The sequence below is a fragment of the Pelodiscus sinensis genome, chromosome 19 (genome assembly GCF_049634645.1).
Source record: "Pelodiscus sinensis isolate JC-2024 chromosome 19, ASM4963464v1, whole genome shotgun sequence".
Lineage (NCBI taxonomy): Eukaryota > Metazoa > Chordata > Testudines > Trionychidae > Pelodiscus > Pelodiscus sinensis.
In genome coordinates this window covers 29847999-29869670 of record NC_134729.1, presented here as the reverse complement: position 1 = coordinate 29869670, position 21672 = coordinate 29847999, and the positions used below count along the sequence as shown (strand labels likewise).

The window sequence follows — 21672 nt, the reverse complement described above, 5'->3', positions numbered from 1 at the left end:
CTGCACCCGGAAGTGCCGGTGAGTTACAGAGCAGGGGGCCCTGCTCCATCAATATGTGGAGCTGGGTCTCTCCCCCAGCTCTGCCCGGAGCGGGCCCCAGACCCCCCTGCCAGCTCCCCCCGAGCGTCCTCCCACCCCGCTCCCAATGCGTCCCCCGTGGCCTCTGCCGTGCTCGGCTCCTCCTCGCCACCTGCTGCTGCCCAGGTGCGGCCCTGCACGTGGGCGGGGAGGACGCCCAGGCCGTGATGTGACTTCACGGCCCGGGATTTTACAAGTCCTGGAAGGCCACGTTGCGGGGCTTTGGTGGCTCCGGCTCCGGCCCCGCAACCTGGAAGGCAGAAGGTAGGGAACGGGCTTGTGTGGTGGCGGCGGCGCAGGGCGGGGGGAAGGGAAGGGCAGGGCCTTGGCCTTAGGCGGAGGTGGGGGGCTTGGGCGGCGGGGAAATGGGGAAGGAGAAGGGGAAGGCACCAAGAGACAGGGGTTCAGGAGAGACAAATGCCAGGGGGCCAAGGGCAGGAGGGGAGGTGTCAGTGGGAGAGAGGCCTGGGTGATGCTGGGAGAGGAGAGGGGAGGGGAAGGGCATTGGGGGCTAGAGTGGGAGGTGCTGGGAGAAGGCTTGAAAGAAGGGGTGGGCATGAGAAAGGTGGGGATGGAGCAAGGCATGTGTGAGGGCACAGAGGGGCAGGAGGGAAATGGGGCAGAGAGTGGTGAGGGGGTGGGCATCAGGGAAAGAGGGCAAAGGGAGCAGGGGCAGTAAGGGAAGGGGGAGGCACCAGGAAGGTGCAGGTGCCAGGGGATTTTGGGGTGAAGCAGAAGGGCACACACCTGCAGGGGAGGGACCAGCACCAGAGGAGAGAGGCAAGGGAGGTGTTAGAAGAGGGGATAAGGAGGGGTCTCTCACATGAGCAGAGTGGGGCTACTGGAGGAGTGGGCACAGGCCGGTAGAGGGGGGCAGGTCGCAGGAGGTCTGAGGGCAGTGAGAAGGGCAGGAGTCAGGACAGCAGAGGAGGGTGAGGAGCTGGGGAGTAGCAGGCACCAGGGGAGATGATGGAGCAAGGAGAGGAGACATGGCAGCAGAGAGAAAAAGTAAAGGTTTAAAAATATTTATTAATAACTTGGTATGCTGCCCACGGCCAGTTTGTTTGTGCCCCGCGGTGTGGTTTGGATTTATGTGGGGATCAACACGTGGCTGGCGAGTGGGAGCCAAAACAAAAAAGTAGTCAGTGTAATGATCTTCTGTTGATGTGTTTTAGTAGTTAAATTCTTGGGCTGTCGTTGCTCATGAAAAGTGCTGTTAGATGGGTAGAAATCGGGTAAATATTGCGTTTTATTAATATCAGCAGAACTGGCCTAAATGGGGCCTGTGTGTTGTGTGTCTTGCCTTAATCTTTGTATTCATGCCTGTCAGTGTGAGAAGCTATTTGTATGTATTTGCTTGCATATGCAACCACACTTACGTTGAGGCCCTCAGCATGTTCTGTAAGTATCAGTGTGGCTCCCGGGGCTTCCAAAGTTGAGTTGCCCTAGCTCATCCCTGACATGTGTCTGTCTAACCTGGTCTTAAATATCTCCAGTGATGGAGATTCCACAATCTTCCTAGGCAATTTATTCTAGTGTTTAACCACCCTGACAGGCAGGAAGTTTTTCCTAATGTCCAACCTGAACCTTCCTTGCTGCAATTTAAGCCCATTGCTTCTCATCCTAATCTCAGAGGCCAAGGAGAACAATTTTTCTTCCTCCTCCTTATGATACTCTTTTAGATACCTGAAAGCTGCTCTCATAAGCTGCTTTCAGACTTCTCTTTTCCAAGGTAAACAAGGCCAGTTTCTTCAGCCTTGCCTCATATCTCATGTTCTCTAGACCTTTCATCATTTGTGTTGATCTTCTCTGGATTTTCTCCAGTTTCTCCACATTTCCTGAAATGTGGCGCCCAGAACTGGACATGATAATCCAGCTGGGGCCTAATGTAGATGACTCATTCCCTGCCTAGGGGACGTGAGACTGGATGGGTTAATTTCCAGTCTTCCTGTTTATTCTTTTCCTAAGCCAGGAGGGCACAGTAGTTCTGATGGGGGTTGGATGCCTTGGGGGTCAGCAGCAAGGGCCTGCTTTGGGAAGCCCCCTCTTTGGAGGTGAATGTGGCAGCATTGAGCATGGGACGGCTCTCACAGATCTTGCACATGCATAAGATGATAGATCTGCAGGAGGGGGAGCAGTGACGTAGTGAGGGGGCTGGAGAGGTCAGTTGCCCCTGGGGGAAAAATATTAAATGTACCTATAATTTTGATCCTTTGTGAATATGCTGACTTGAGAGTGGAAAGATTTCATATGATCATATATGATTCCTGGTAACCCATCTCAAATATGAAAAACTAGGTTGATACCTGTTCATATCAGGAGCTGTTGAATTCAGTTCACCATTTGCAGTATCTCATTAGGGTGTTTAGTGGAGAAGATATTGTTGTTGTTTTTTTTAATTTATACTGTGGGCAAAGCATGGGCTCACAAGAATTCCCCCAAATTCAAATCCCGGGCTTCATTTGCAACTCCGGTTGCCTACATTACCACCCTAGTTCGAACTAGGGTGGTAGTGTAGACAGACCCATATTTAGTTGTACTGGACTCCGGAGAGACCCCTGCAGGACCCCACTAGATACATCCTCTCAATTTGACAGTGAACCACTGAGTATGGGCTTCCAACCAGTGGTGCCCCTACCTTACAGTCATTTCATCTAGACCACATTTCACAGAACACTAGAATTGGAAGGAACCTCGAGAGGTCACCAAGTCCAGTTCCCTGCCCTCAGGGCAGAACCAAGCACCATCTAGACCATCCATGATACAGTGTTTGTCTGATCTGCTCTTAAAAACCTCCAATGATGGAGATTCAACAACCTGCCTTGGCAATTTATTGTAGTTTTTCCCTAATGTTCAACCTAAACCTCCCTTGCTGCAATTTAAGCCCATTGCTTCTTGTCCTGTCCTCAGAGGTTAGGGAGAATAATTTTTCTTCCTTCTCCTTGTAACACCCTTTTATGTTCTTGAAAACTGTTATCACGTCCCCTCTCAGTCTTCCCTTTTCCAGACTAAACAAACGCAGTTCTTTCAACCTTCCCTCATAGCTCATGTTTTCTAGGCCTTTAATAATTTGTGTTGCTCTTCTCTGGACCCTCTCCAGTTTCTCCCCATCTTTCCTGAAATGCAGTGTCTAGAACAGGACACAAAACTTCAGCGGAGGCCTAATCAGCACTGAGTACAGCAGAAGAATTAATGTGTGTCTTACATTAACAGGAGTGTTGTGAGCATCCCAGAATCACGTTTGCCTTTTTTCTAGCAGTGTCACACTGTTGACTCCTATTTAGCTTGTGGTCCACTCTGACCCCTAGATTCCTTTCTGCAGTACTCCTTCCTAGACAGTCACTTCCCATTTTTGTGTGTGTGCAACCAATTGTTCCTCCCTTACGCCATGTCTACACTAGAAACTATTTTAAAATAACTAAATTTAACTTAATTCCCAATTTTACAAAATCGCAATAGCGTGTTCTCACTACAGGGAAGCCTCGAAATTAGTCCGAGGCAGGCTCTGTTAATGTGGACGTGCTACCATGACACAGACCCCCAGGAAGCACTGGGGAGCCGTTAGTTCAAATTACTCTGGGGCGTACTTATTTCAAAGTAGCAGCACTGGAGTGTCCACACTACCGCTATTTTGAATAACTAGTTTGAAATTAATGTTATTCCCCGAGAAAAGCAGGCATACAGATTTCAAAATTAGTGGCCCATTATTTCAAAATAATGGATTTGGCAGTGTGGATTCTCTGCTTATAAATTTGACCTAAGGGGGGTTATTTCAAAATAAAACTCTAGTGTAGACCAGGGCTAAGTGGAGGACTTTGCATTTGTCCTTATTGAAGTTCATCCTGCTTACCTCGGACCATTTCTCCCATTTGTCCAGATCAGTTTGAATTCTGACCCTATCCGAGTCCAAAGCACTTGCAGCCCCTCCCACCTTGGTGTCACCTGCAAACGTTGTAAAGTGAACTCTCTAGGTCAGTACCTAAATATCTGATGAAGATGTTGAACAGAATATCCATGTTGGCTTCTGATAATGTCATGTGGGACTGGCTTAGCACCTGGGGTGTTTTAGATGTAATACTGCTTGTAATGATTAGAACTGAGAGCACTGGCTATTGGGAGTCTGGAAGCACAGGAAACAGGAAGGAGGGGAGAGAAGATTAACGGGGGGGGGGTTGGGGGGGGGTCCTGAGTGAGAGCTGAAGAGCGATGCAGCAGTTCTGTAAATAAAGTCCTGTTGAAGTTTAGAAGCTTCAGGGGGTAGCTGAGTTAGTCTAGTTTTTTTTGTAATTTATCCTGTTGAAGTTTGTAAGTACCTTGCTTGCATGATACAACATTTTGGTGACAAGGATGGATCTTCTGCCTCTGAACCCACCTGCACCCTTTCTGCAAAGCCCAGGTGAGCCTCCAATTGCTTTTACTGCCTGGATTCATGTTTGAGACTTACCTGCTTGCAATCAGTGCTACAGAGATTTCTGAAGTAAGAAAACGTGCTCTGTTAATCCACTGTTTTGGAGCAGAAGGGCAGTGTATATTTTACACTTTTCCCCTTGCTGATGATAAATATGAGACTACACTCACTGCATTAAATAACTTTTTTGTGCCAGAAGTGAATGTAGTAGCTAATCGTTACAGATTTCGTCAGCATGAGCAGAAAACAGGGGAAACTATCATGCAGTTATATTGCGTCTGTGGAATCTGATTGTAATGTGTGACTTTGGGAATATGGCAGATGAGATTATTAGAGACCAGCTCATTGAGAAAACAACCACGCTTTGTGTAAGAGAATGCTTGCTTCTAGAACCACAATTTACACTGGAGAAAGCAATACCCATTGCTACCCAGATTGAGTCAGCTATAACAGAAACTTGAAAGAGAGTTTGCAAACAGCTAAACTGGAAGGGCGATCGTGGATAATCTTCCATACGGATTTCTTGAAGGCATACAGGGCTTCACAACATGCCACTACGCAAAGATCACCTGCAGAGTTACTGCACAGAAACAGATGAATACCAAACTGAACATTGATGGATTGTTAAAGTCAAGACCTGATGCACCAAAAGAGGATGATGTGAGAAAAACAGTTGAATGGAACCAGGAAAAATATAGGGCTTTCACAGACAAACGGTGGGGTGCTAAGGAACCAAAGTTTGAGTGTGGCTCCTTCATTAGAGTAAGAAAACCTGGACTTCAACGCAAACGGAATAATAAATTCACTTCTCCTCTTAAAATCATTGATAAGAGGGGCCCATGCTCCTATCGACTTTCTGATGGGCATGTATGGAATGCTTCTTATCTTGCACCTGCTTATGCACCAAGAGGAGATGATGCCAACACCCAGTCCGTGCTGGATGGCTTCACTGTAGTACCAACACAACAAGACATTGCACTAGAAACCGGGTTTGAGAAACGGGCTGTCAGACCCAGATGACCACCTTTCTGGACTAAAGACTTATGTGGTATTTACAGTGTTTTCAGTGTAATCATAGAACCATAGAGCTGGAAGAAACCTCAGAAGGTCATCAAGTCCAGCCCCCTGCTCTACGCAGGGCCAATCCCAACTAAATCAACCCAGCCAGGGCTTTGTCAAGCTGAGACTTAAACACCTCTAGGGATGGAGACTCCACTACTTCCCTAGGTAACCCATTCCAGTGCTTCACCACCCTCCTAGTGAAATAGTTTTTCCTAATAGCCAACCTGGACCTCTCCCACCACAACTTGAGCCCATTGCTCCTTGTTCTGCCATCTGTCACTACTGAGAACAGCCTCTCTCCATCCTCTTTGGAACCCCCTTCAGAAAGTTGAAGGCTGCTATCAAATCCCCCCTCACTCTTCGCTTCTGCAGACTAAACAGACCCAAATCCCTCAGCCTCTCCTCATAGGTCATATGCTCCAGCCCCCTAATAATTGTGGTTGACCTCCGCTGGACCCTCTCCAATGCGTCCACAGCTTTTTTGTAGTGGGGGGCCCAGAACTGATCACAATACTCCAGATGTGGCCTCACCAGGGCTGAATAAAGGGGAATAATCACATCTCTGGATGTGCTGGCAATGCTCCTCTTAAAGCAACCTAATATGCCATTAGCCTTCTTGGCTACAAGGGCCCCCTGTTGACTCAGATCCAGCTTCTCATCCACTGTAACCCCCAGGTCCTTTTCTGCAGAACTATTACTTAGCTGGTTGGTCCCCAGCCTGTACCAATGCTTGGGATTCTTCCGTCCCAAGGGCAGGACTCTGCACTTGTCCTTGATGAATCTCATCAGATTTCTTGTGGCCCAATCCTCCAATCTGTCTAGGTCACTCTGGACTCTATCTCTGCCCTCCAGCGTATCTACCTCTCCCCCTAGCTTAGTGTCATCTGCAAACTTGCTGAGGGTGCAATCCATCCCCTCAGCCAGGTCATTGATAAAGATATTGAACAAAACCGGTCCTAGAACCGAACCTTGGGGCACTCTGCTAGAAACCGACCCCCATCCTGACATCGAGCAATTGATCACTACCCGCTGGGCCCGGCCTTCTAGCCATCTTTCTATCCATCTTACCGTCCATTTATCCAATCCACAATCCCTTAACTTGCTGGCAAGAATATTGTGGGAGACCGTATCAAAAGCCTTGCTAAAGTCAAGGTCTATCACATCCACTGACTTTCCCACGTCCACAGAGCCAGTTACCTCATCATAGAAGCTAATCAGATTGGGCAGGCACGACTTGCCCTTTGTGAATCCATGCTGACTATTCCTGATCACTTTTCTCTCTTCCAAGTGCCTCAAAATGGATTCCTCAAGGATCCCTTCCATGATTTTTCAGGGACCGAGGTAAGACTGACCGGCCTATAGTTCCCTGGATCGTCCTTCTTCCCTTTTTTAAAGATGGGCACTACATTTGCCTTTTTCCAGTCATCCAGGATTTCTCCCGATCTCCACGACTTTTCAAAGATAATGGCCAAAGGCTCCTCAATGACATTTGCCAACTTCCTCAGTACCCTCGGATGCATTAAATCCAGACCCATGGATTTGTGTACGTTTAGCTTTTCTAAATAGTTCCTAGCCTGTTCTTTACCCACCAAGGGCTGTCCATCTTCATCCCATCTTGCATCACTTAGCACATTAGTCTGGGAGCCCACCTTGTCCGTGAATACAGAGGCTCTGCAAGGGAGTTAGAATGCAGGGTGGGGTTCTGACCTGAGACAGAGGGTTGGGGAGCAGGGTGCAGATTCTGGCTTACCTCTGACAGCTCCTCAATGTGGCCCGCATGTCCAGCTGCTAGGCAGAGGTACCAGGGAGCTGTGCATGCTGCTCCCGCCTCCCCCCGCCCCCCAGATCCATTGGCCAATAGGAGCTGCGGAATTGGCTCTTAGGGCAAGGGCAGCACACAGAGCCCCCAGGGCAGTCCCTGCATGCGGGGGGGGGGGGACATGCCAACTGCTTCTGGGAGCCACGTGGAGTCAGGGCAGGCAGGGAGCCAGCCATAGATCCGCTGTGCCACCAACCAGACTGTTAACAGCACAGCCAGCAGCGCTGACCGGAGCCACCAGGGACCTTTTCAACAGGAATGTTAAAATGTGTTTGAAATTTACAGCGGAGGCACTTTTACATGGGAGGGGGTGGGGGCCAGTGCTCATGGGGAGTCAGCTTTTAAGAGGGGTCCCTGTGAGTGCCGGCTCCTGCCTGCCTCTCTCCCCCACCCCCACTGCTGCCTCTGCTCACCTGTCCTTCCCCTACCCTGCGTTGCTGCCTCCCACTGAGGCAGCAGTGCAGGGTGGGGCAGGTGGGAGCCAGGACTTGTGGGGAGCCGGCTTAAAAGGAGACTTCTGGTCTACACTGATCACAGACCCCTTAAAGCGTCATTCCAAATTGCTTTGAATTTTTGGTAACAGACTGTCCCTCCCCCGCCCCTCCTCAGCCCACAGGGAGTACCAAGACTATGAAATTGCTCTGGCTTAGGGGCAGGCTGGGCATTTGAGATGGAGCCCTGCATGCCCCCCTTCCCCCCCAGCAGGGAACAGACGCAACAAGTTCAATCCTAAATCTTCCTGCTGCAGGCCCTGCCTCACCTCCCTTTCCCTCCAGCCTGGTGAGCAGTGACACCCCCCCTTATCCCCAGTCCCTGCTTTCCTGCCTCTTCCCTGCAGGGCCATGCCCCCCTCCCCTCCAGATGATTTGCCCTGTGGATACAAGCAAAATCCGGATCATGGAGTGCTGATCGGATTAGGAGTTGAGCCTGGCAGATACAGATACACGATTCTGTATCCACACAGGGCTCTAGTTTGAGCCCACTGATGTAGACATGAAGCCAGATCTACCACTGCCCCTCCTTTTATCCTACCACCCTTCACTTTTGAATGATGAGGAGTCTGGTATGTTGTGTATTTGGAAAACAAATCCCAAGTCATAAACACAAACAAGCCCACAAGCTGGTCTCATCGCCTGCATGGAAGTCCACGGGCAGGCTCCTGTTAGAAGAGCCATGGGCGAGACATGCGGGTGGAGGGATGGCAATTTGCCATGGTGGTGCCATGGTGAGAACACAATCAAACCAGTCAACTGGAAAGGACTCCAGTTATTCCTACAGAAGACTCCCTGTGTAGCCCACACTGCCCCACGCAGTGTCACCTGGACCACAGCGACTGATAAGACGAAGAGACCTCTACAGTATAGGCGGGGTGCCGGCTAGCTTTCAGCTCCGAGGGGAGAGGCTCCTATACTAAGCTTCAGAGGTCCCAGGTTTAAATCCACATGGTGGCAGTTACACCTGTATCTGTTCTGAGCTTATACGCACAGCACAATCCTGTTCAGCTTTCATGATCTAGCCACTGCCTGGAGCCAGAAACACTTTCTAGGGAGCCATGGGGGTTTCCTCCCCAAGCCCTGTGCAGCAGTTTCATTTCTATCCTCTGTCTCTGCCCCGTTTGCTTCAAGGACTTTTCATAGATTCAGCTACTCCATGGCCAGAAGGGACCACTGTGATCAGTGGTCCCCAATGCGGTGCCTGCAGGCGCCATGGCACACGCCGGGCCATTTCTGTGCACCCACCGAGTGATCGGGGCCAGCCCCACCCCCAGGTGCGTGGCACAGGGGCTGTGCCGGCTCCTGGGCACGCAGCACAGGAGCAGCACCAGCCCCGGGCGCATGGCGTATGGGCAGCCCCACCCCTGGGTGTGTGGCACAGGAGCGGCACCGGACCTGGGAGTGCAGCGCATGGGTGGCTCCGGCACCGGGCATGCGGAGTATAGGTGGCCCCACCCCCGGGTGCGTGCGCAGCCCCGCCCCTGGGCGCCTAGCGCATGAGTGGCCCCGCCCCCGGGCGCCTGGCAGCCCCCAAAGGTTGGGGACCACTGTTTCTAGTCTGATCTGCCCCAAAATAATTTCTAGCAAGAAATATATCCAATCATGAGTGTGCTAAAAGTTTATACCTTATTTCTCATCTGAATTTGTCCCGCTGCAATTTCCAAGCTGGGGGTGCATGCGAGCCACAAAAGATAGTTGCTGGAATATTTACTATGAGACTATTCCACTAAGATGGCAGGCCCATACCTCAGCCATGCATCAGAGTGTTGATGTCCACCCCCCCCAAAGGATCCCACTTATAGTCCTACAGAGTCTCTCTGCCCAAACAACAGCAATGTATTATTGTGTCCTTCTAGGAAACCTGGTTTTATTTACAGCTCTGCTGCTGACTCGCTGCATGACCTGGGTCAAACTGTTTTGTGTGTGGGTGTGGGTGTGCACGTACATGTGCACGTGCTTGTTTTCCTACCTGTACAATGGGGATAAGGACAGACAATGATGTAGCCTTCCTGATGCATTCCATCCCACAACATTCCTAGTATTTCACAAGCCTCATTAAACCTCTGTGCAGTAAGCCATTGTTTTAGCCCCATTGCCTGGTGGTTAGAGCACAAGCCTACAAGCCAAAACTCCCGCATTCTAGTTCCCTCTCTCTGCCTGTAACCTTGGGCAGACTTGGCACACATAGGCAAGTATCTCCCCGCTCCTGCGCCCCCCACCTTAGAATGGACTGGGGAGGCTTTGTAAAGCACAAGATCATCACCAGAGAGGAGCTATGGAAGCTGACTGTTGCTCCACATTGAGGGTGTGGACAGCAACTCCAGTCCCCTAGTTAATGTAGCCTTGATAGTGAAATAAAAAAAATCTGTTGTGTTTAAAAACAATAGGAAGGTGTTGGTAGGACCACATCCTGCAAGGCTGGGCCCTGTGCAGTGCTCCTGTACGTTGTGCGCTTGTGCAGTCACTCAGGAGGGAGTCCAATGCCACCCATCTGTCACACACACACACACACACAGAGCTAGGTGCTTTGTTTACTGGCGGTGCACAGTCGCACATGCCGTGGTGCACACAAACATTTATTCTGCACATGGATGAGAAAGGTTAGAGGGAACATCGCCTGGCACCCCTGCCCTAGCCCCAGCGTAGGGCCAAGATTCAACTCCATTGAGAGGCTGCAGAGCAGTCCCAGGCTAGGACTGCAGGAACTCTCCACGCCTTAAAGGGAACAGGGCCCTTTGTGCTGTGGGTGGAGGTGGACTGAAACCAGAAAGTGCCAGCGGGGAGTGACACAGAGACAGGTTGCTTAGTGACTGAGCTCCACTGCTTACACACGTGAGGAAGAGGATGCAATCAACAGGCTCCTAACCTAGATCTGAACTGGCTGCAGTCTTTGCCCTGACACTCCTCCGCAGGGCAGGACAGTGGGTGTTGAAACCAACTAGTTTGCTGGCAGCAGGGAGGCAATTCGAGCCTCCCAGAATTCTCCTCCCTGCTACATTTCCCAAGGTGAGGAGCAGTTTCTATTGCCTCTAGTCCCAGCTGTCTCCTGATAGAACCCCTTGTGCAGGGCAGCCAGAGAGGCCTGGTGCCAATGGTTTGGGGGAAAGGCAGCTCAGAGGGGAACATGCCGGCAGTCCCCGGGAAAGGGCTCGCTGCTATCACTGCCGTACAGGGGGTGTCCAAGTGAGGAACGCAGAAGAGGCTACAGCCAGGTTACTTGCTCTAGAACAGCAGTTCCCAACCACCCGGTAGCATGACCCGCTACCGGGCTGCGGACCTCTAGCTGCCGGCAGGGCCGGCTCGAGCCATTTCTGCGCCCTGGGCAGTGGGTACATGACGCAGACACGGCCCCGCCCCCCGGCACACGATGCATGCGTGGCCCCGCCCCCCGGCACACAACACAGGCATGGCCCCGCCCCCCGGCACACGACACAGGCATGGCTCCGCCCCCCGGCACACGACACAGGCATGGCCCCGCCCCCCGGCACACGACGCATGCGCATGTTACAGCTGCAATCGGGCACGCGGTGCCTGAGGGCAGCTGTAAGGGGTGCAACGGCGGCCAGGCGCATGGCACCCCTCACAGCTGCCATCAGGCGCCCCCCATAGATTGGCACCCCAGGCAGCTGCCCGGCTAGCCCCCCCTTCCCCTTAATCTGGCCCTGGCTGCATCTCTGGGGGCCAGGGCTGGGCTACACCGCTCTCACCACAGCTATTGGGAGCAGCATTTCCTGCCCTGTCTCAGTCAACCAGCGCCGGGCAAGGGCAGGGAAGTGCTCCCACCGCACAGCGACCTGCTCTTCTGAGACCAGGAGGAGACTCCGCCCCTGCCCAGTGCTGCTTGCCTGAAAGGCGGGGCAAGTCAACAGCCTCAATGGGAGGGGAGGCACTGGGCAGTGTACCCAGCCCCGGCCCCCAGAGCCGCTGCTAGGTGAGGAGGACAGGCCAAGTACTGGGGGACTCTGGAGGCTGAGCTAGTAGTGCGGGGTGCTATGCGGGCAGGGCTGGCGCTGCAGGGTCTGGGGACAGGGCTAATATTGGGATTGGCACTGGGGGAGGCCCTGGGGAGGTTGGTTGCAGTGGGGCTCTGGAAACAGGAGGCTGGTAGTGGGGGGCACTGGTGGTGGCACTGAGGTGTTTGGGATGGGCTGGCACTGGAGGGCTCTGAGGGTTGCAGGCTGCCACTGGGGGTGCAGGGGTCTCTGGGGTCAGTGGCTGGCGCTGGGGGGTAGTGGAGTGGTGGGGGGCTCTAGGGCTGGCACTAGGGGCTCTGGGGGCTGGGCTTTTGGCGGATCAGTAACATTTTATTCGCACATTTGCATAATGAATATGCAGATGAAATGTTACCAGTCCACCAAAAGTTTGTGAGCGGGTTTGCGGGCCCCAGCACCGAAAGGCTGGGAACCCCTGCTCCAGTAAGTGCAAGTTTACCTCAAGTCCCACTCCTATCCCGCAGCCCTCCCCTGCAACGCCCCGCTCGCAGTCTGACACGCACCTCAAGTGCCTGCAGGTTTGCTCCGGCCTGGGGTCACTTATCCCTGACCCTGCTGAGGGGTGTGCGCAGGGAGAGGAGACACCCAAGCAAGCAGCCAGAGAAGCTGGTTCGGCAGGTTCCCTGGCAAAAGCCACCCCCGCCCACTCAGCCAGCCGCACCGAGCAGCGTCTGGAAACCACAGAGCAGGGCTCTGGCCTGACAGGGCTCCGGGACCCTCCAGCTGTCAACAAGGACGTGAAATATCAGTTCATTGAATTTCCATTAACCTCATGAATTCTTACTGATTAGTCGACTCCTCTATAGTCCCTGGCCAGCCCTTGTCCAGGGGAGGGGTCCCAGACCCAGCACAAGCCGCAACTGAGCCGGGCTGCCTGCCCGCCCGGCTCCTAATTCACTTTAAATGCAGAGCTGCAGTGGGGGTAGGTCCAGGACCCAGTGCAAGCCGGGACTGAGCTGGGCCGCTGGCCAGCCTGCTACAAAATGCACTGGCAACGGGTGGGGGGTGCGTGTCGTCTGCAGCATTAACCTATCTGCTTTTGCTTATCGATCAGTCAACTAGACTATTACATCCCTGTTGTAAGCCCTGCGCGCCTGGAAAGCAGCTCAAGCCAGGCGGTGCCGCAGCCCCGCACCCCTGAGCCTCTGCCGCCTGCTTTCCACTGCAGCTCAGGGCACAGGCCAACTACGGGAGCTAGGGGCCAGCTGCAGTGTTTGTCATTGTGCTGCAAGGACCCAGTGCCACCGAGCGGCGCTCCCCGAGCAAGAGGCGAGGCGAGGCTGTCAAACCCGAGTCGTGGGGCCTTCTCTCAGTATTGGGGTTTGGCTCTAACAATGCACAAGGGCTCCAGGCAGACTGATAAGATTGCAGAGCTGGGCCCCTAGCGCGTATCTGCGGCCCCGGGCGCATTTCAAGTTGCCATCTCCTCTGCTCAGATGCGGCTGGGCGAGCGTGCAAGGGCACAGAAGCGGTTAGGACGGTCCCCCAGGGCTTTGCCTTCGGATCAGGTCCCACCTATGCTACAGATGGGAGCTGTGGTGTAATCGGATCCTCTGACTTAGTTGTATTTGCAGCACAGTTTTGGCCCGCGGGGTCGTGTGTTCTGCCACGTGCAGATCTGGATCTAAGTTACACTTGTGTAAATCCAGAGGAACTGGGGATTCTCCTCTAGATAAAGCTGCCTAAACAGCTCTTAAACTCTTGTTTTTCACCCAAGAGCCTCCTTTGTCTGCAGCTCCCCCCCTAGGGCTCACTGGCATGCCCCAGCGTCAGCAACACCCAGAGACTGTTCACAGCCAAGCAAACTGTTTCGGGGCTTCAGCAAAGCGCTGTATGGTCTCGCCCTGGGGCAGCGGCAGGCCTGAGACACACCCCCAAGCAGCGGAGCTTGAAGGACGTGGATCCCGTCATATTGGAAATTGAAATCGATTAAACTCCTCCGGCTCGGAGCTCAGCCCTGTTAAAGTCTCTGGCCATGGCTAATGAGTTGGTGCTGCCACGTGCGAACGGCGAGTTTCCTTTACAAAAGTGCCATTAGAGCCGGGTGCCGAGTCGAGCCCCAGTCTGGGGTTCCTCCCTGGGGTTCACACGTGAAGCCGGAGCTTTAAAGCGGCCCTACACAATCGGCAGGGATGTCTGGACCCCTGCTCCGGGGGGCGCGAGGTGCTTCCAGAGCACGACGCACCTGTCCCTTGAAACGCTCCAGAGGGGCTGAAAGGCTCTTCTGTTGCCTCGCCGCTTCCAGGCAGGCGGCTGCCGAAATGGGGAAGACGGGTCCTTTTTGTTCAACTTAAAAGCAGGTTGTTTTTCAGCCCTTTCCCCCCGCCCCAGTTAAATCAAAGCCAGTTTCCACCGCATGAAACACTCACCTGGGGGGAGGACGAGCTGTTTGCTCCTCAGCAACGGAGAAAGTCCCTGGGATTCAGCCACACATGAGACAATTCCTTTGTGTTTCTCTACCAGGAAGAAGACAACGCTCCGCTCCCCAGGTAGAGCCTGCCTGGTGTATGCAGCAGCCGCTTTCAGTCCTGGGCGGCTTGCTTAACCCTGTGTGAGCCACACGCTGCCAGTGACCCAGGGCAAAAGAAAAGGTAAAAGGGAATCGTTGTGGAAGGGGCTTGGGCAGCTATGCTGGCATTTAAACAAGGAGTAAGACAGAACAAGCCAGACTCCTGCACCCCCACATCCCCAACCCTCTGCCATAGCACCCCAGCACCCCAACCTTGTACCCTGAGCTCATCATACACTTGAACCCCCTGCCCTGAGCTCCTCACACTCCCACATCCCAGTCTCCTGCCATAACACTCCTGCACCCCACACATACCCCAACCTTGTGCCCCAACCCCCCTGCCTTGAGCCCCTCATCTACCCCAATCCAAACTTCTGCACCCCCACATCCCCATCCCCTGCCATAAGATTGACAGAAGACAGCCTGAATGCGTGCATAAAGCTGGATTTGACCAGTTATGATGTAAACTTCAAAGAAATGTGCAAAAAGCAGAAGTCCCATGAAATACAGGCTGAGTACAATGTTTCATTTATACTATTTATTAATCATCATGTTAATTATCAGTAATACTAGGTGTATATTTACAGTCATGCCAAGGGGCATTCTTATATGGCTCTTTGTTGACGACTTGGTCTGAATGTCAGTGGAGTTTGGCTCTTTGGTTTGAAAAGGTGGCCAACCCGTGCTCTAGAGCTCAGCTTCTTGGGCTGTGAAATGGGGATAATAATACTTGTATCTGGCGAGGAGCTGTAAGCATTCCTAGCTCACTGTCTGCACAGCACTTGGAAGGCTCAATAGTCTCAACCTACAGTGTCTGACTCCACATTGTGCAGCGGCATCAGTGTTGTCTTGGGACTCAGGTTTCAATTGCTGTGAGGCTAATGCTGAACTAATATGGATCTGTCCCAATTCCAGACCAGTTTGTCTTATTCTGCTGCCAAGGGGCTTTCCCTCTTCTGCCTGAACCGACAGACCCAAACCCTCCATGCTGGAGAAACCTCACTTAGCCCTAGGTAATACCAGGTGGGTTATTTTTAAACAAGTAGATGATAACACCTCCAGGGAGGAGATTTTCACTTGCTAGGCAAATAGAACTGAACAGTGGCAGAGGCAGTTCAACACTGAAAGCATCTGGCTCTCCCAGCAAGGAATCTTTTGACAGTCCCTGGGTAACACTTAACTTCCACCTGCCTTTCCAAATTAAACAAACACAGCTGAACGCTGATCTAATCCATTGTGCATTGCGAGGGGTTGGATCAGAGAAGTCTTCTTGAGAGTGTTACCCGTGTGCTGATCCTACCACTGAGCCCGCCCACCTGCCCTCTGGAGCGCCCCACCACCCTGTCCTGCAGGGTCAGATGCTCTGGTCTCACCCAGGAAAGGCACAGAGTTGGGGTAACATCCCAAATAAAACACAACACGCCAGATAAGCCTAATATACTAAGAGACATTGCAAATTATATTTCTCCCCCTAGTTTTTATTTCACATGCCAGAACGGATCTTTTTCTCTCACCTGAGCCCAGCAATGCCCTGCCACCCCTCCCATTACAGTTCTCTTTTTTTCCAGATGTTTTTCTGTATCCTCTTAGGTTGGGGAGGCAGTTTCCAAAGCAGCTGAAGGCCCCCATTGTTCACTACCCCGCCCTTAAACAGAATTTCCACAGGGTGGGAAATCTTTGTTCCAGCCTTCCCATCCCAATGGAAAAATACCAGATTCAAGATGGATTCCAGTGTCAGGGGGCATGGTCAACTGATTTGTAGGCTCCTCCCCAGTGTAGGCTTACAGGAAAAACAAAACCATTTACAGACAGTTGCCTTGAGCATTGGGCCATTAAATTCCTTAAGAACTGCTAATGGCTTTTTCTAGAAGACCAAGATTAATAAGCAGGTTTACACTTGATATTTCTAACATCACATACAAAAAAAGATCCATGCACACATGTAGAATATATATATCTGGGGGCACAAGCTCTTGAACAATGGGTTACTTGCCTCACTTTGCATAAAGCAAACTTTTTGGGCTCCAGAGCCCTTTACATGCGTTAAAATGTATGTGGAGCCCCAGTGGTCCACTGATTGTCTGTTTTGTACTTAAGCAGAGCCCCTGAGGTCCACTGATGGTATGTGTTGTACCTATCGATGTTTCCAGTTTGTCAACCTTGTGGAGCCCCTGGAGATGTCTCGCAGAGCCTGGGGCTCCGTGGAGCACGGTTTGAGAAACACTGGTATAAAGCGTATTAAAGTTATGCATATTCACAGGGCTTGCTGAACTGTGGTGAGCCCTGCTCGCCAACTGCGCTGTCCGGTGATCTGCGCATGCACAGATCGCCCGAACCCGGCTCTTCCGGGTTGTAATCTACTTGCCACGGGCGAGTAGATTGTATTATTTGTCGAGCCCTGCATATTCATATTCAAAAATGTATTTCCATAAAAAGATATGGGAGCATAGTGTCACATGTATATCATGCTGATACTCAGTTAGCACTTTCCATCAGGATCACAAAGCTTTACAAAAGTGAGTATGTATTATAATTGTCAGTTTAGACATGGAGAAACTGAAGAACATATAGGTTAAGTGAGCTGACCTTGGTCAAATGGCAAGTCAGTAGCAGAGCCAGGTCTACTGATTACCTTCATTCCCCAGACCATGCTGCAGACCACATCTCCTGACTCCCAGGGCTCGTCTACACTGGCCCCTTTTCCGGAAGGGGCATGTTAATTTCAGCTATCATAGTAGGGAAATCGGCGGGGGATTTAAATATCCCCCGCTGCATTTAAATAAAAATGTCCGCCGCTTTTTTCCGGCTTTTAGAAAAGCCGGAAAAGAGCATCTACACTGGCCCCGATCCTCCGGAAAAAGCGCCCTTTTCCGGAGGCTCTTATTCCTACTTTGGTGCCAGGACAGGAGGCCCTCAGACTGAGGGAGGTTAGGAAGCAGCCCGGAGCAGAGTGCTTTTGGCGTCCATGGTCTGACGTGTTACAGGGTGGGACCCCGTCAGTCAGATAAGGGTTGTTCGCGAACCCCAAAGGGCCCCGGACTGGGACCCAGTGGAGAGGGAGGGCCAGGGTCCCCCTAGTCCCCACGCTCATTGTCTCCCACTCACACATTGACCTGATACCAAACTAAGGAATCTTGGGAGGGGTGGATGCCCCGGTGGTACTTGGGTAAAGAATACAGACCCCCTGGGAGGGGCTGAAGGGCCACGGGATACCCCGGACGGTGGACTCGCTGTGCTCCGCTCAACCCGGGAAGGGGGAGTGGGGAGCTCGCACCCCAATAGCCGCCATGCCCCAGGTCTCCTAGATGGTGTGCTCGTTGGGGCTCACCCCTGCGACTGAGAGTGAGAGCTTGCTCCCGGACCCAAATCCGTCACATCACTTAAGAGTTTTATGCTGCTTAAACTTAAGCAAGTGTGATGGGGAGCTCGCTCCATACTAGCCAAGCAAGGGTCAATGAAACTGAGAAAGAGGCAAATTTACTGCATAGGCCACAGTGGAGAGGAACTAGGTAACCATAGAATGACGATGGAGAACAGCTGAGAAGGAAGTAACAGGGTTGGTGGTACAAAGCCAGGAATTGGCCACAGGAAAAGGCTGTGGTGAAGGAGCCTATACAGGCTCTCAGGCTTGCACGCAGGAATTTCTGTGTGTGGGCGTGCAAGGTGTGGGAGGGGCGGGTGGCTGCCCAGCCCTGCCCCACCCTGCCCTAGCCCACCCTGCCCTAGCCCACCCCTGCTTCTGGGGAAGGATGGGGTAATCAGCCCCAGCCTTACCTGGCCCAGAGCTGGGGCAATGCGCTAAGCATGTTAAATGTCAAGTAATTTACTAGTTGAGTAGTCGATGGAATTACCCTCGACTAGTTGATAGGCACTTCCACATTCCTCCTTTGAAATATACAAGAGTACCTGCTGGGCCCCTACTGGGCTCTTGTACATTTCAAAGGAGGAATGCGGAACTCTGCATGCAGCCCGGGCCAGCTAGTCCCACTGACTCCAGTCTGCACAGCGGGGGGCCCAGCGGGGGCTCTTGTGCATTTCAAAGCAGAAGTGCCCTCGTGGAGCCCAGGGTCAGTGGGGCACTCAGAGTCTCCTGCTGACCCCACGCTCCATCCTGCGCTGCTGCTTTGAAATGCCATGTGGAGCCTGGGCTCCGAGCGGCATTTCCCCAAAACCCGGTTTCAGCTGGGGATTCCCAACAAACAAACGCCACAGCAGTATTTCAAAGCAGCACAGCATGGAGCTGAGCCCGGGCTCAGCTGTGCAGCACTGCTTTGAAACGCCGAGGCAATGTATCTTTTCCCGCTTTTCTTTTGAAAGAGACTTTTCTGAAATTTGCCCTGTCTACATGGGACCAGATTTCAGAAAAACCTCCACTTTTGACACATCCCTTCTTCCTCATACAATGAGGATTCCAGGGATGGTGAAAGAATGTGTCTGCTTTTTCAGACATAGCCTTATATTCAAAGCATGCACCAGTTAACCACTTACCAGGTAAGCATAACCCAGATTAGACTGATGCTTACTGGATAACCTGTTACCATTTAACCCTTCACCTCCCTACTCACCAGCAGGGAGTAGAAATACTCTTGCTGAAAGGTTGCAATGTCATACAATTTGATTTCCTAGAATCCAGAAATCTAATACACATTAAGCAAATACAGAGCTAGACAAAGCAGGCAGCAGAGGTGGCTTGCCAACTGCTGAATATGATTGTAAGCAGGGGGGCTACATCTACACTGGCATGATTTTCCGGAAATGCTTTTAACGGAAAAGTTTTCCATTAGAAGCATTTTTGGAAAAGTGCGTCTAGATTGGCAGGATGCTTTTCCGCAAAAAAGTCCCGATCGCCATTTTCGCGATCGGGGCTTTTTTGCGGACAACAAATCTCTGCTGTCTACACTGGCCCTTTTGTGCAAAAGTTTTTTGGAAAAAGACTTTTGCCCGAACGGGAGCAGCATAGTATTTCCGCAAAAGCACTGACAATCTTACATGAGATCGTCAGTGCTTTTCCGGAAATTCAAGTGGCCAGTGTAGACAGCTGGCAAGTTTTTCCGGAAAAGCGGCTGCTTTTCTGGAAAAAGTGGCCAGTCTAGATACAGCTGAATTACTGCTTGCTATCAGCCAGCTAAAAGGAGAGAGCTGCCCTGGGGGTGGATATGCTCACTCCAATTGTTTAGCTCTGCAAGATAATTAACTGTTAACTGTTGATATGTAAATACAGCTCATGCCAGGAGGGGGAAGGAATCCGAAGTGTGGTTATGTAAATCCAATTCAGCCAGGACTGATGGAGGATCAGTGTTGGAATGGAATGTGATGTATTGTAGCTAATTTGGGGTTGTTGTGGGGGTCACAAATCATGCTACCCCTAAATGTGGGAACTGTAAAATAGGACACCAGTGCTTGCAGGAGAGACACCATCCTTGTAAGAGGTCTCAGAGGAACAAGTCTCTCCCCTTCCAGAGTTGAGTGGACTGAGTTGGGGGAGGGGGAAAGGTCTAGAGTCAGCCTGCTTCATGCCTGCTAGGTATGAGCTGTAAGACTGCCAACTTGCCTCGTTCCCCCTTGTTTTAAGGATAGACCTAAAGCAGACTCCATGAGGAGTTTTTTTGTTAGTCCAGTGGAAGCTGGAATCTTTTGCCAGCCTAGGTGGTGGCTAAAGAGTTGAAATCACAAAGGCTGCGTCTAGACTGGCATGATTTTGCGCAAATACTTTTAATGGACAAGATTTTCTGTTAAAAGTATTTGCGCAAGAGCGCGTCTATACTGGCATGTGCCTTTGCGCAAAAGATTTGCTTTTGTGCAAAAGCCTCCGTGCCAGTGTAGACATTCTCTTGTGCAAGAAAGTGCCAATGGCCATTTTAGCCATCGGGCTTTCTTGCGCAAGTAATTAACTTGGCTGTCGACACTGGCCCTCTTGTGCAAGAAACGACCGCTTTTGCGCAAAATCTTGCCAGTCTAGACGCAGCCTAAGAGCTGAAGTTACTGGTTTGGCCTGGAGCCAGACCCATTGTAGCCTGCGGAGCGGCTGGCAGGAATGACCAGCGGGCAGCAGGGACAGCACACAGGTGGAATCACATCAGGCTCTATGAAGGAAGTCATGAGGGTGATGTGTCTGGGTCTGCACTGACTGGACAGAGCTGTAAGTGGGGCGTTTGAGGTGGGGTATGGGGAAAGTTTGGGTAGCTGAATGGAACCCTTATCTTGCTGGACTACTGAGCCTGAGAGGCAAAAGACATTGCTCAATCCATTTGAGCTGGGACGGTTACTCATGAGGAGTTATGAACTCTGTCCATGGTATTTTCCCAAGTTAATGCAGGTCACTTCTCTCTCTCTCTTTCATTAAAAGTTTATTTTCTACACTCAGACTTTGTGCTTGCGAGTGGGGAAGCATTGCCTCTCAGAGATGTCCAGGGGTGTGTGAATTTCCCAGGCTACTGGTTGGGGGCTCGAGCCGGTTCTGTGTGAGATGGACCCCTAGATATTGAACCTGGCCCTGGTCGCTGCCGGCCCTATCCGGTAGAAGGGTTACATGATTTTTATGGACAGTATAGAAAAAATTAGGAACAACCAATCTTTCTTAGACCTATATTCTTGCATAAAATGAAGATGGCTCAAAAGAATAAAAATAAACAACATTCCACATGCATGGGAATGTAAAAAGGATTTTAAAAAGCCACTAACCATGTAACTGATTCAAATTCAATTGGTTACACTGTTAAACACTCCTTGCTCTGCTGGCCCTGCAGGCTGCTGGCACTGCCAGTCCCCCAGGCTCCAGGTAGCTGCTGGTCCCACAGGATCCCAGCTGCTGCCATAGCCAAGAATTGCCAGCAGTGGTTGGGTGTTTAACTGATAAGGTTAACCAATAAGCTAATGCTTATGCTTAACCGATTAAACCCTTACATCCCTAATATGGAGACAGTTCCCCTGTCCCAAACCATCCCTCCTCTAGGCCCTTCTCCCACCCTGAGAGGAGAGATCCATGAGCCGCTTGCCCAGCTGGGACTAGAGGCTGTCACCAGTGACAGGACTTACTGGTAGCAATGTAAAAACCTGTTTAAAGAGTTAACCAGTTAAAGTTAAATTAACTCGTTACATTTAACTGGCTACCGGGATCCGGTGGGCCTGGCTAGGCTGGAGCACCCTCTAGCTCGGCCAGGCTGCCAGTTAACCACTTACCAGATAGGCATCACCCAGTAAGAGTGATGCTTACTGGGTAATCGGTTAACCATTTAACTCTTTCCATCCCTACTCACTGGCAGGGAACCTGTGGGAGGCTGCTGTGCCTGGTCCACTGTACCCTGTCTCCT

General features: G+C 51.7%; 1 protein-coding gene across 1 annotated transcript in view; it reads right to left on the bottom strand.

Moving 5' to 3' along the window:
* Positions 1 to 14370, bottom strand: part of LOC106732655 (tight junction protein ZO-3) — a 57265-nt gene extending 42895 nt beyond the window's left edge. Inside the window, exon 1 of the mRNA XM_075903308.1 lies at positions 14223 to 14370. The gene's annotated coding sequence lies outside the window, so the exon portion shown is untranslated. The remainder of the gene's footprint in view (positions 1 to 14222) is intronic.
* Between the last annotated feature and the right edge of the window lie 7302 nt (positions 14371 to 21672).